The following is a 14727-nucleotide window of genomic DNA, read 5'->3' on the forward strand; positions in this document are numbered from 1 at the left end:
CAGCCTGGAGTGCCCCTAGCTCCTGCCCCCAACTTTGCCCGCTGAAACCCCAAGCCAATCGAACTGTTTAAATCAACCAATCATGTATCTATCCTCTACTTATTTGTTTGAATTCCTATATGAACCCCTTCCCCCAAAAGAAAGGGGCTCTCTCCCTCACTACCGCTGTGCCGGACTGTGGGGACGGAGCCCAGGCCTAGGCTTGCAATAAAGAAACCTGCTGCTTTTACATTTGAGTGTCTGGGCTTCTGTGGCGGTTCTCTGGGTGACTCCTGGGTGATGGGGGGGGGGGGACTTGACTCCTGGTCAGGGATCTTGGCACCACCTACTTACCAAAACAGATATTTAGCAAAACAGATCTGCTTAAGAAAGTACAGAACATATGTGGTTAATAAGGTTGATCTGGTTTGAAAATAACACAAAAGTTTAAATCAAGTGTCAGGTGACAACATAAACCATATCTGGAACATAGAAAGCATACATATTTTATCTTTTAAGTATCTGTCAGTTATAAGTACAGGCATAACATGTTAGTATCCCTGAAAACAATATTTTATCAATAACTTTAAATCAACTGATTTGATCTAGAAATTGTAAGTCAGGAAAAGAAAAGACAGTATAAAAACTTGGCATCTATGTTTAAAAAATTTGGCTACCCTGTATACCCCCAAAACTGAAAGCAGAACAGCAGAGTTTAAGATTATTTTTCTTCAATAATGATCATTTGGTCATTAGGTTGTGTGTCCTAGAGCAGGGAGCATGTCTTAAGCATCAATATATCTATAAGTAATGAACTTAAGATACCAGTAATGAGACAGCTATCTAACTAAAACCTTTACTGAGACTTTGATTACACATAGCTTATGAATAAAACCTGGTCATTGTTGAGCCAAACCAGTCTGAATTTTACATACATTAGAGACCTTCTGACAGACATAAAGCAATCTTATAAGCAAGCACTTCTAACCATTGGGAAACTTTGTAAGTCAATTTATAATGGTTCACACCAACTAAATCATTTTTATAAGACTTATAAGATAACCTCAGAAATGACCACCTAGCCAAACCAGCATGAACAAGACAGGGACCATCTCATAGTTACAGTATCTTTACAAATAATAATCTTCTAGTAGAACATTAAATACTAATGTGTAAACCTTGATGTTAAGGTTCAGGGATTTGTTTAGTAGTTAAAAGGTTGATACATAGAGGAGCATAGCTAAATTGGTTGACTTACAAACATTACCAAGCACAGTTTAATGTTAGTGTGCTGAAGTCTTAACACTGACATCTTGATGTATGGCAATCACAACTTATAGCCTGGAAACTATAACATAACCGATAAACAAATACATATTTTTGGACAAAAACATCAACATGTTATCTTTTAATCATCTAATTAGTAACCTTTTCAATATCTATTATCCCTCTATTAAAATTGATTAATTATACATGTTTCCAAAAATCTACATTTAAATATATTGGTCTTTTATCAAGCTCTATTTAAGTTATTTTTTGGAGCAGAACTCTGTATACTTTATTTTCACCAGTTTTCCAAGATCAGCATATTATTTTTATTGTTATGCTCTGTCATATAATAACCTCTGAAATATAATAATTATACATTATATATTAACATTTATAAGACATTCTTGAAACATTTCTTATGATCAGATCAATATATAACTTTTGCTAACAGAACACATTACATATTACCTTATAGATTTATATCTTTTATGGTACAAAGCTAAAATTCCAATGCTGTCACACACCAATGTAAAATTTATTTTTAGTTACTTTCCTGGTTTCTTCTTATTGTTTCTCAAGGCCTAACCCAGAATAGCAAAGATTTTATAACCCCTTACTAAGCATTTCCAGTGTAGCAGTATAGAGAAACCAGACTGAATTAACATCCATTTTCCAAATTATTATGGGCTCTCTTAAAAGGGATCTTATAGAGATACTGGTTAGGCCAAAGGCCAACAAAGACTGACCCAACTTTATTAATATTCAAAAGAACCATCTTCGTGGGCTGGAGAGATGGCTTAGTGGTTAAGCGGTTGCCTGTGAAGCCTAAGGACCCCGATTCAAGGCTGGATTCCCCAGGACCCACGTTAGCCAGATGCACAAGGAGGCACACATGTCTGGAGTTCATTTGCAGTGGCTAGAGTCCCTAGAGTACCCATTCTTTCTCTTTCTCTATCTGCCTCTTTCTCTCTGTTACTATCAAATAAATAAGTAAAAATAAAACAAATAAATTTTAAAAAGAACCATTTTCTAATAAAAAAAATTTCAAAAGGAGGACTTCTGGTTAAGATGGCATAGGTAACATGCCAAAGCAGCCTGGGGGGGAAAAAGACCAAAAAAACTCAGCAAAATACACACTTTTACTAAAAAGTGAGGTGTATAGGAAATTGAAGCAGCAGAGAAGTAGAAGAGATCCAGAGCACCCAGAGCCCACACAGGCCAGCAAAAGTGGCCCTGGCAGCTCTGCCAACCGCGGCGGCAGTGCACCAGAGGCCGCCAGGCTCGGCTCCAGCCACAGGAAAAGCCAGGTGCAGGGAGTTTCCCCTAACACCAGAGCTCTCCACAACTCAGGAAACGTGAAAGGAGAGTGCCAGTGAACAACAGAGGAGCAGACCACGAGGTAGAAGAACACATGGAGCAGCGAGAGAACCAGAGCAGCTGAGGCTCCCTCCCCTCCCCCACTGCATGAGCCCAGCTCCAGCGAACAGAGCAGTGGTACCGGACACGGCTATGGCAACTTGGGCCGACAGCGGGATCCAAGCAGGAGGGGAGTCCGGCAGCAACATCACCAGCTCCAGCACCCATAACAGCAGCCCCAACATCAGCAGATCCAGAAGCAGCAGCAGTGGCAGACCCAGCAGCAGCTGCATCTTCAGTGGCAGCAGCGCCAGTGGACCCAGAAGCAGCAGGTTCAGCAGCAGCAGTGGCTCCAGAAGTGGCAGCTACAGCAGCAGCAGCAGAGGCAGCAGCAGTGTGGGCCCAGCAGCAGCAGCTTCAGCTGCTGACAGACCAAGCAGAGGAAGCTTTAGCAGCAGCAGTACCAGCAGCAGGGGTGCTGATCTGCAGGGCCATGGTTGCCAGGCTCAGTTTGCCCTGCAGGAAAAGCCAGTGCCCACCTCCAGTAATCAGAACAGCAGCCCAACGACCAGGCAGCAATTTGACTGAGACGAAAATCATCCAAGGTAATTGGGATTGCACCAGGGAAGGGTCTCACTTGGTCACAAGCTGACGTGGATCCCTCAACAGACCAGAAATCTTCTCTTTGTGGATAGAGGATCTGGTTGTTATAACTACTACTCTGGCATACATACTTGGGGCTGTTTTTGATTGAATGGGTACAGTGTTTAGTTAACTTTTAGAATCTACCTATATTTTATTCCACTCAGCCTACTTGAATACTCCTATAGCAGGGAAACTCAACCCCTAGGAGCACCTTTGTAGAAACTCTGAGAGTCTTAAGAGCCACACCTAACACGTTAAGCTCCTACCCTGAAAATATATAACATCAAATCAATTGATACAGCTAAGAATACCCAGCTAGCTAGAAAATCCAAGCAGTAACTTAATCCAAGATGCAAAAATATATACATTATAAAACAAGAAACACTAAAAAGCAAGATGATATAAATCCACCTAAAAGTATTAATGCATCAGAAATGACCTCCAGGGAGAACAAGTTATAGAAAATGCCTCAGAAAGATTTCAAAAGAATGATTGTAAATATGTTCAAAGAAGTCAGAGAACAAATCAAAGGCGTCAAAGAGGAACTTAAAGAGGAAATCAAAGGACTCAAAGAAGACGCAGGGCACCAATTTCATGAAATAAAGAAGGCAATACAACACATAAATAAGGAAATAGAAATAATAAAGAAAACCAGTCAGAATTACTAGCAATGAAGAACACAGTTAATGAAATAAAACCTCTGTAGAAAATTGCACCAGTAGAATGGATGAAGGAGAGGACAGAATATCGAAGCTAGAAGACCAGGTGGCAGATCTAATACAGTCCAACAAAGAGAAAGACAAACATAAGAAAAGTATGAGTGGGAATTTCAAGATATCCGAGACACTATGAAAAAATCAAATATAAGAATTCAGGGCAGAGTAGAAGGAGAATAATTCAACTCCAAAGGCATAGTATGCATCTTCAACAAAATCATCGAAGAAAATTTCCCCCAAAATTGGGAAAGAGGTGCCAATGCAGATACAGGAAGCCTTTAGAACCCCAGCCAGACAAAACCTGGAAAGAACCTCTCCTCGCTATATTATAATCAAACTTCCAAACACACACACCAAAGAAAAAATATTGAAAGCAGTTAGAGAGAAAAATCAAGCTACCTGCAAAGGCAAGCCTGTCAGGTTTACAGCAGATTATTCAACACAAACTAAAAGCCAGAAGTGCTTGGAGTGATATATTCCAAGTTCTTAACGATAACAGAGGTCAACCAAGGTTCCTTTTCCTGCAAAGATATCCATTCAACTAGACGGAGAAATAAGGACATTCCATGACAAAAGCAGGTTAAAGGAGTATTTGAAGACAAAACCAGCTCTACAGAAAATACTTGATAGAATCCTCCATGCTGAAGAAAAGGAAAAGCACACATATAAGGAACCTAGAAAAAACAAGCTATACTCAAATACCAGTTAACAGAAGAGAGCAAAAGTAGAACTGGAACCACACACACAAAAAAATGGCAAACATAAATACACACCTTTTGATAATATCTCTTAAAATCAACAGCCTCAATGCCCCAATGAAGAGACATAGGTTTGCAGACTGGGTTAAAAAGCAGGATCCTACAATTTATTGTCTCCAAGAAACTCATCTTTCTACAAAGGATAGACATGGCCTTAGGGTGAAAGGTTGAAAGATGGTGTTTCAAGCAAATGGGCCTAGAAAACAAGCAGGGGTTGCTACCTTAATATCTGACAAGGTAGACTTTACTCCAAAATTAGCCAAGAAAGATAAGGAAGGTCACTCCAACAGGAGGACATTACAATCCTAAACATATATGCACCTAACATGGAGGCTCCCAAATTAAACAAACAAACACTATTAGAACTAAGGTCACAGAAAACACCAAACACAGTGGTGGTGGGGGACTTTCACACCCCACTCTCATCAATTGACAGGTCATCCCTGGAAAAAATAAGCAGAGAGGCATCTGGACTAAATGAGGTCATAGAAGGAATGGACCTAACAGATATATACAGGACATTTCATCCAAAGGCTGCAGAATATACATTCTTTTCAGGAGCACATGGAACATTCTCTAAAATAGACCATATATGTAGGACACAAAGCAAATCTTCACAAATTCAGGAAAATTGAAATAATTCCTTGCATTCTATCTGACCACAATGGAATTAAACTACAAATCAGTAGCAAGAAAGGCTATAGAGCATACACAAAATCATGGAAACTAAACAATACACTACTAAATGATGAATGGGTCAACAAAGTAATCAAGAAGGAAATCAAAAATTTTATAGAGTCAAATGATAATGAGAACATAACATATCAAAATCTCTGGGACACAATGAAGGCAGTTCTAAGAGGTAAATTTATAGCCTTTAGTGCCTATATTAAGAAATTAGAAAGGTCGCAAGTAAGTGACCTAATGCTTCACCTTAAAGCCTTGGTAAAAGAAGAACAAGACAAAGCAAAAATCAAGATGGGAAGAAATAATAAAGATTAGGGCAGAAATTAATGAAATAGACCCCCCCCCCAAAAAAATCCGAAGAATTAATGAAACAAAGAGTTGGTTCTTTGAAAGGATAAACAAGATTGATAAACCCTTAGCAAATCTGACCAAAAGAAAGAAAGAATAGACACAAATTAATAAAATCAGAGATGAAAAAGGTAACATCACAACAGATTCCAGAGAAATTCAAAAAAATCATAGGGACATACTATAAAAGCATATACTCCACAAAGTATGAAAATCTCATAAATGGATGCTTTCCTTGATTTATATGACCTACCTAAATTAAATCAAAATGAGATTAATCACTTAAATAGACCTATAACAAACATGGAGATCTGAACAGTTATCAATAATCTCCCAACTAAAAAAAGCCAAGGCCCAGATAGATTCACAGCTGAATTTTACCAGACTTTTAAGCTTCTTAAGCTTTTCAAGGAAATAGAAAAAGAAGGAATTCTACCAAACTCCTTCTATGAGGCCAGCATCACCCTGATACCAAAACCAGGCAAAGAGAGAACAAAAAAAGAAAATTACAGACCAATCCCCTCATGAACATAGATGCAAAAATTCTCAACAAGCCGGGTGTGGTGGCGCACGCCTTTAATCCCAGCACTCGGGAGGCAGAGGTAGGAGGATCACCAAGAGTTCGAGGCCACCCTGAGACTACATAGTAAATTCCAGGTCAGCCTGAGCCAGAGTGAGACCCTACCTCGAAAAACAAAAAAACAAAACAAAAAAAAAATTCTCAACAAAATTTTGGCAAACAGAATACAAGAGTATATCAAAAAGATTATTCACCCTGACCAAGTAGGCTTTATCCCAGAGATGCAGGGATGGTTCAATATACACAAATCTATAAATGTAATACATTACATAAACGGGTTGAAGGACAAAAATCACATGATCATCTCATTAGACGTAGAGAAAACATTTGACAAAATCCAACATCTCTTCATGATAAAAGTCCTACAGAGACTGGGAATAGAAGGAACATATCTCAATATAATAAAAGCTATTTATGACAAGCCTACAGCCAACATATTAATAAATGGGGAAAAACTGGAAGCTTTTCCACTAAAATCAGGAACAAGACAAGGGTGTCCACTGTCCCCACTTTTATTTAATATAGTTTTGTAAGTCTTAGCCATAGCAATAATGCAAGAGACACACATAAAAGGGATACAAATTGAAAGGGAAGAGATCAAGTTATCATTATTTGCAGATGACATGATTCTATACATAAAGGACCCTAAAAACTCTACTAGCAAACTGTTAGAGCTGATCAAAACCTACAGCCATGTAGCAGGATACAAAGTAAATACACAGAAATCAGTAGCCTTCATATATGCTAACAGCAAATAAACAGAGGATGAAATCAGAGAATCACACCCATTTATAATTGCATAAAAAAAAATAAAGTACCTTGGCATAAACCTAACCAAGGAAGTAAAGAATCTCTACAATGAGAACTTTAAAACACTCAAGCGAGAAATTGCAGAAGACACTAGAAAGTGGAGAAACATCCCTTGTTCCTGGATTGGAAGATCAATATTGTGAAAATGGCAATCTTACCTAAAGCAATCTACACATTTAATGCAATCCCTATCAAAATTCCAAAGGCTTTCTTCATGGAAATAGAAAAAACAATCCAAAAATTCATTTGGAATCACAAAACACCTCAAATATCTAAAATAATACTGAGCAACAAAAATTAGGCTGGTGGTATCAACATACCTGATTTTAACCTATACTACAGAGCCATAGTAACAAAAACAGAATGGTACTGGCACAAAAACAGACATGTAGATCAGTGGAACAGAATAGAGGACCCAGATGTAAGCCCAAGTAGCTATAGCCACTTGATATTTGATAAAAATGCCCAAAATACTCATTGGAGAAAAGACAGCCTCTTCAGCAATGGTGTTGGGAAAACTGGATGTATATCTGCAGAAGGATGAAAATAGATTCTTCTCTCTCTCTATGCACAAGAATTAAGTCCAAATGGATTAAAGACCTTAACATCAGACCTGAAACTCTGAAACTGCTAGAGGAAAAACTAGGGGAAACCCTTCAACATATTGGTCTTGGCAAAGACTTTCTGAATACAACCCCCATTGCTCAGGCAATAAAACCACAGATTAATCACTGGGACCTCATGAAATTACAAAGATTTTGCACTGCGAAGGACACAGTGAAAAAAGCAAAGAGGCAACCTACAGAATGGGAAAAAAATCTTCCCCAGCTATATATCTGGTAGAGGATTAATATCTGGGATATACAAAGAACTCAAAAAGTTAAATAATAAGGAATCAAACAAGCCAATCAAAAAATGGGCTATGGAGCTAAATAGAGAGTTCTCAAAGGAAGAAAGAGGAATGGCATTTAAGCATCTAAAAAAATGTTCTACGTCACTAGTCATCAGGGAAATGCAGATTAAAACTACATTAAGATTCCATCTAACTCCTGTCAGATTGACCACCATCATGAAAACAAATGATCATAAATTTTGGTGGGGATGTGAAAAAAAGAGGAACCCTTCTACACTGCTGGTGGGAATGCAATCTGGTCCACCCATTGTGGAAATCAGTGTGGAGGTTCCTAAAACAGCTAAAGATTGATCTACCATATGACCCAGCTATAGCACTCCTAGGCATATATCCGAAGGAATCATCTCATTTCCTTAGAAGTATATGCTCAACCATGTTTATTGCTGCTCAGTTTATAATAGCTGGAAAATGGAACTAGATGTCCCTCAACTGATGAGTGGATAATGATGATGTGGCACATTTATACAATGGAGTTCCAATCAGCGATAAAGAAAAATGAAGTTATGAAATTTGCAGAAAAATGGATGGACCTGGAAAGGATTATACTCAGCGAGGTAACCCAGGCCCAGAAAGCCAAGCACCACATGTTCTCTCTAATATTTGGATCCTAGCTACAGATGACTGGGCTTCTGTGTGAGAATGAAAATACTTAATAGCAGAGGCCAGTAAGTTAAAAAGGAGACATAAAAGGAAGAGAAAGGAAGGGAGGAGGGTACTTAATAGGTTGATATTGTATATATGTAAGTACAATGGTTGTGATGGGGAGGTAATATGATGGTGAATGGAATTTCAAAGGGGAAAGTGTGGGGGGAGGGAGGGAATTTACATGGGATTTTTTTTTTTTTTTTTTTGGTTTTTCGAGGTAGGGTCTCACTCTAGCCCAGGCTGACCTGGAATTCACTATGGAGTCTCAGGGTGGCCTCGAACTCACAGCGATCCTCCTACCTCTGCCTCCCGAGTGCTGGGATTAAAGGCATGTGCCACCACGCTCGGCTGGGATATTTTTTTATAATCATGGAAAATGCTAATAAAAATTTAAAAAAACCAACCAACCAAACAAACAAAAATTTGAAAAGGAAAAAAAAAACATTTTCTTCTAACCATAGGACTCGTCCCAGATATCTCTAAGTTAAAGAATATTGAATGGGGGCTAGGTGTAGTGGTACACACCTTTAATCCCAGCACTCTGGAGGCAGAGGTAGGAGGATCACTGTGAGTTCGAGGCCACCCGGTGACTACATGGTGAATTCCAGGTCAGCCTGGGCTAGAGTGAGACCCTACCTTGAAAAAAAAAAAAGAATATTGAATGTATTAAAATTAAATTATTAGAGGGTATTGTTATTAGGGAATATTATACTACCATAACCAAAATTCAAGCCTTAGCAAATCGAACTTTACTCTTAGATACTGCTATACTTTTACTGATGTTTACAAAAGTGGATTACAAACAGAACTTTAGACTTATGGTTTTTTAAAAATTAGTTTCTGATTATATGTTATGTTGTTCATAACAAGATTTCTTTCTTTTAAACGTTATATTTTTCAATGGAATCCTTAAATAATCCCCATGTAGAGGAATGCCTGAATGTTGAACTTGTATGTTTTCCCAATGACCAAAGTGATTGTTTTGATATAACATGCAAATCCCCCCTCCATATGTATGTATGTATGTATGTATGTATGTATATATGTATGTATGTATGTATGTATGTATGATGTGTGTGTATATACATATATGTGTGTGTGTGTATAATTTTGATCTCATATTATCTCTGTTAGAGAAAACCCCACTTAATAGGGAATTCATTTCAACAGACAACATTAGGCCTGTAAGGTTCATGAATAACCAAAGACCATGCACAACCACTCTCAGACAGGAAAAGAGCTGTTTATTGGGGCTTGAGCTACTGGGCTGTCTCACAGGAGGAAAGAGAGAGATAGAGAGAGAAGAGCTCATCCAGTGTAAGTCTAGATAGTTTGGGTTTTATAAAGGTTTTTTTTTTTTTTTTTTTTTTTTTTTCCTTTGGGAGGGAGTACAGAGAACAAAGGACAAAAGAATTCAAGGGAGAGCAGGGACCAAACAGAGAAGCTAATTAACCAGAGGACAGAGACCAAATGGAGGAGGTAATTAATCAGAGGATGACTTGCCATCAGAAGAAGAGGACTGAGGGAATTGTATGCATCCATGTCCCACTTTCTATGTCTGGCCTGTCTGAAATTGAAGCATGCCTAGGATCCTTTTCTTCTGACCCTGTCCAGTATACTAAAGAATTCTACCTTGCTCAGGCCTATGACTTTACCTGGCATGATCTCTAAGTTGTCCTGTCTACCACTCTTTCTCCAGATGAATGTGATATAAGATTCATGAATAACCAAAGACCACGCACAACCACTCTGAGGCTGAAGATCGGGAAGAATAAGGAGGGGGTGTTGAATTTCATTTTGTTCCCAGGTCTTGGGGCTAGAAATCTGGTGAGTAGGGCAAGGAGAGCAGAGAGAAGGACAGGCATGTAGAACAAAAAATGATTGAATATAGGGAATCTCAGACCATTTGTCTGCACAGTGGCAGAAGTTAATCAGTAAGAATGTGAAATTAAAAGTACCATTTTCAGGCCATATGGACCCACTGTCCAATTTATTCTGAGGCCAGGCTGTGTTGAAATAAAGGAAGGCACTTAGCTTTTATAGTATCCTGGAGGCTTTAAGTTGTGAAGGAGATAAGCTAGAGGAGTAATAGGCACTTTGGGAAGTCTTATTTCCCATCTCAATGAGAGGAAGCAGGAAAGCATGTAGAATGAGGCTCTCATAAGGGGAAAAGGAGGAAAGGGGGAAATGAGAATAAGAAAAAAAAAAAAAAACAGAGGTTAAGGTGGGTTTACATGGAAAAACACCAATAGGACTCCCCTCGCCTGTGAAGGTGAATGGGGCCAGGTTGGTCTGACAGTTATTTAACCTCTTAGTGGGCAAGGCAGGTGTCTGTGCTCCCAAAGGGCTGAGCAACTGGAAGTGAAGGGTGAGATTTCAGGAGGCAAGGGGACAGAAGGAAGGTGTGCTCGTGAAGGAGGAGATCTGAGGAGGAGCAGGGAGATAAAGAGGGTAAGGGTTTTTTTTTTTTTTTTTTTTTGTGTGTGTGTGTGTGTGTGTGTGTGTGTGTGTGTGTGTGTGTTGGTCACAGTGGCAGCATCAGCGGTTGGACCAAAGGTGCAAAGATCAGAGCAGCTAGGGAGACCAAGTCAGGAGCATGTTAATTACAGTGGCTCAGTGTTTTTCATGCCCAAGGCAGTCTGGCACTCAGAGCTGATGCCAATGGCAGCATCAGCAGTCTTGTGGGACTGGGAAGCTGTGATAGGCAGGCATGTGCCCCAACATCTGAGAGTGGCTGAGAGAGCTCACCAGAGTGGAGGAGGAGAAAAGCAAGGCATATCAGCTCCTCTCCCAAGTGGCCAAGGAAGTTTAGCAGCGAGAAGAGCGAGGAGAGGAAAGGAAGAGAGTGTTCCAAAGCCAGCAAACCAAGCTGAAAGGTATCCCTTAGGGCTCAGTGGGCCTGAGAGCAAGAGTCCTGAGATGTTGAGAGCATGTCTTTTCAAGACCTAGGGAGCCCAGAAATGGGGAGGACTGTGGCCTGACATACCAGTATGGTTTAGATGAGAGAGAGAGAGAAAGAGTGACGAAGGGAGTATATCTCCTCTCTAAAAGAAGGCCATCCCATGAGTAACACTGAGGAGGAGAAGATGGGGGAAGGTTTAGAGGAAATAGAGAGAGTATACCTCTGAGAGCAGGCAATCCATGATAGATACTTACTGAGGAGAAAATGAAGGAAGGAAAAATGAAGCTGAATCATGGTGAAGATGCCTGCAACTGGCAGATAGGCTGAGGCCTTCAGAGTGTCAGTGGCAGCTTGGTGCACTAGTCATGAGAAAGGAGGTCTGGCCACCCAAGAAAGGGCAACCAGGAGCCTCCTATCCAAGTCATGGCACCAGATGTAAGGTTTGTGAATGACCAAAAACCATGCATGACCACTCTGAGGCAGGAAAAGCTGTTTATTGGGGCACAAGCTGCTGGGCTATCTCACAGGAGGAGAAAGAGAGAACAGCCAGCATAAGTCTGGATAGTTTAGGTTTTTATAGAGTGTCTTTTATGGGGATTGGGGTACAGAGAATAAAAAACTGAAAAATTCAAGAGAGAGCAGGGACCAAAGGGAGAAACTAATTTGCCAGGGAGACAGAAACAAAATAGAGGAGGTAATCAATCAGAATGAGTTGCCATCAAAAGAAGAGCCATGTTGTCTCTAAGATAAGGTTGACAAAAAAGAACATCAACAACAAAAACTGTGGTCTAAGATGTTGTTAAGTTATGGGAGTAAAGCCTATACAAAGTTAACATCTAAAGTTACATCAGTCAGTCTGCTGTTGTTCTCTTCCTTCATCTCAAGTCCATCTTGGGACTCTTGTCCTGCTTAATAAGGGCCAATGATACAAAACTCATAATTTTATGGTTCTACAAAACTCATCAAGAATAATCAAACCTCTAGCCTTTTTAGTCTGACATCATTTCATATCTCTAAAACTTTTTCAAGTTAAGTAAAGTACTTTTATTTACTTTTTAGTCTCTACATTTTAATTAACTTTCTTTCTTTCTTTCCTTTGTTTTTCAAAGTAGGGTCTCACTCTAGCCCAGGCTGATCTGGAACTCACTATGTAGTCTCAGGGTGACCTCAAACTCATGGCGAACCTCCTACCTCTGCCTTGCAAGTGCTGGGATTAAACGTGTGTACCACTACACCTGGCAACTTTCTTTTATCTAAGTTTATAGACAGAACTTGTATTTCTCACCTATAATTGTCATTTCTGACCTTGATGTAAGGTTTGTGAACAACCAAAGTCCATGCATGACCACTCTGAGGCAGGAAGAAAGCTGTTTATTGGGGTCTGAGCTGATGGGATGTCTCATGGGAAGAGGGAGAGGAAACAGCTAATGTAATATGATGTATATATAGTTTGGGTTTTCATAAACTCTTCCTTTTGGGAGGGGGGTACAGAGAACAAAGGACTGAGGAAATCAAAGGAGAGCAGGGACCAAATGGAAAAGCTAATTAATCAGGGAGACAGAGACTATACGAAGTAGGTAATCAATCAGAGGATAGCTTGCCATTGGAAAAGGAGCCAGGTTGTCTCTAAAATAAGATCAGCAAGAAAATTATGGCTGAGGGCATTGTTAGGTCAGGGTAATAAGGGTTATGCAATATAAACATCTAAAGTTGCATCAGTCAGTCTGCTGTTGTTCTCTTCATTCATCTCAACTCCATCTTGGGGCTCATGTCCTACCTAACATTCCAGCATTTTGCTATGGATAAGGGGAGTGATTGTCTCTCATTACTGCTTCTTGCTGTGGGAGTCATGGTCAAGTGTTTCAGCAGCTGGCAAGTTCTGTTGAAGCAGGAAATGGGGAGTCAAGTCTGAGGGGGTTAAAAGTTGGTAATGAGTAGAAAAGGGATAGGTTAGTAAAAGTTGGTTGAATGAGTGATGAGTAAGGTAGCAGAATTCCTTAGTATAGCATGCAGGGTCAGAAGTAAAGGATCCCTAGGCACTCTTAAATTTGAGACAGGTCAGAAGTAGAAAGTGGGATATAGATTGCATACAATTCCCTCAGTCCCCACCACCTCTCATAGGGGAGACTCCCATCTGTGCATGAGTGGGTGTGAGTTGAGTAGGAGAGAAAAGAAGGGAAGGAGGGAGTGGAGGTGGTGAGGATGGATTAGATGAAAGTATGTTAGGGGGTTGAGAAGGATGACTAGGGGGAGCAGTAAGAAGCAGGTCATTGATGGCATCAAGATCGAGAGTTGAAGGTAGAGAAGAGTGAGGAGGGGGTATTGAATTTGACTTTGACCCCAAGGTCTTGGCTAGAAGAATCTGGTGAGTAGGGCAACCAGAGCAGAGACAAAGATGAGCACATAGAGTGAAAAATGTTTTAATATAGGGAAATCTCAGACCATTTGCCTGTATGGTGGCATAAATTATCTAAATCAGTAAGAATTTGGAAATTAAAAGTACTGTTTTCATGCCATATGGACCCATTCTGTAATGTATAGTGAGGCCAGGACATGTTGCAATAAAAGATTAGACAGTGTGATTTGTGATCATTGTGGAGCCTTAATTTATTTAAGCTTTGAAGGACACAAGCTGGAGAGGGGGGTAATAGGGACATTTTGGGAAGTCTTATTTCCCATGTCAGAGAGAGGGAGAAGGAAAGAGTGTAGGAGAGGAAGCTCTTGTAAGGAGGAGAAAAGGAAGATGTGCTCTTGAAGGAATGAGTAATTAGCAGTGAAGGATAAGATCTCAGTAGAAGGGGGAAGAGAGAGAAGTTGGCAAGGTTTTTTGTTTTTGTTTTTGTTTTTGTTTTTGTTTTTTTCCCCTTTTCTGTAGTGCCCACATTGGCGGTGGCTGGGATAGGGGCATGCAGACCATAGTGGCTAGGGAGACCAAGCCCCAAGTGGGGAGCATGTAACTCACCACTCATGCCTAAGGCAGTCAGGCTCTCTGAGCTGATGCCTGTGGCAGCAGATAGTGAAGCTGCAGCAGGTGACAGGTGCTCCAGCAGCTGAAAGCTGAGGGAGCTCAGTGAAGCAGAAGAGAAGAAAAGGGGTAGAGGCAAGTTGGCCCCTCTTTG

This window comes from Jaculus jaculus, chromosome 6 (genome assembly GCF_020740685.1).
Source record: "Jaculus jaculus isolate mJacJac1 chromosome 6, mJacJac1.mat.Y.cur, whole genome shotgun sequence".
Lineage (NCBI taxonomy): Eukaryota > Metazoa > Chordata > Mammalia > Rodentia > Dipodidae > Jaculus > Jaculus jaculus.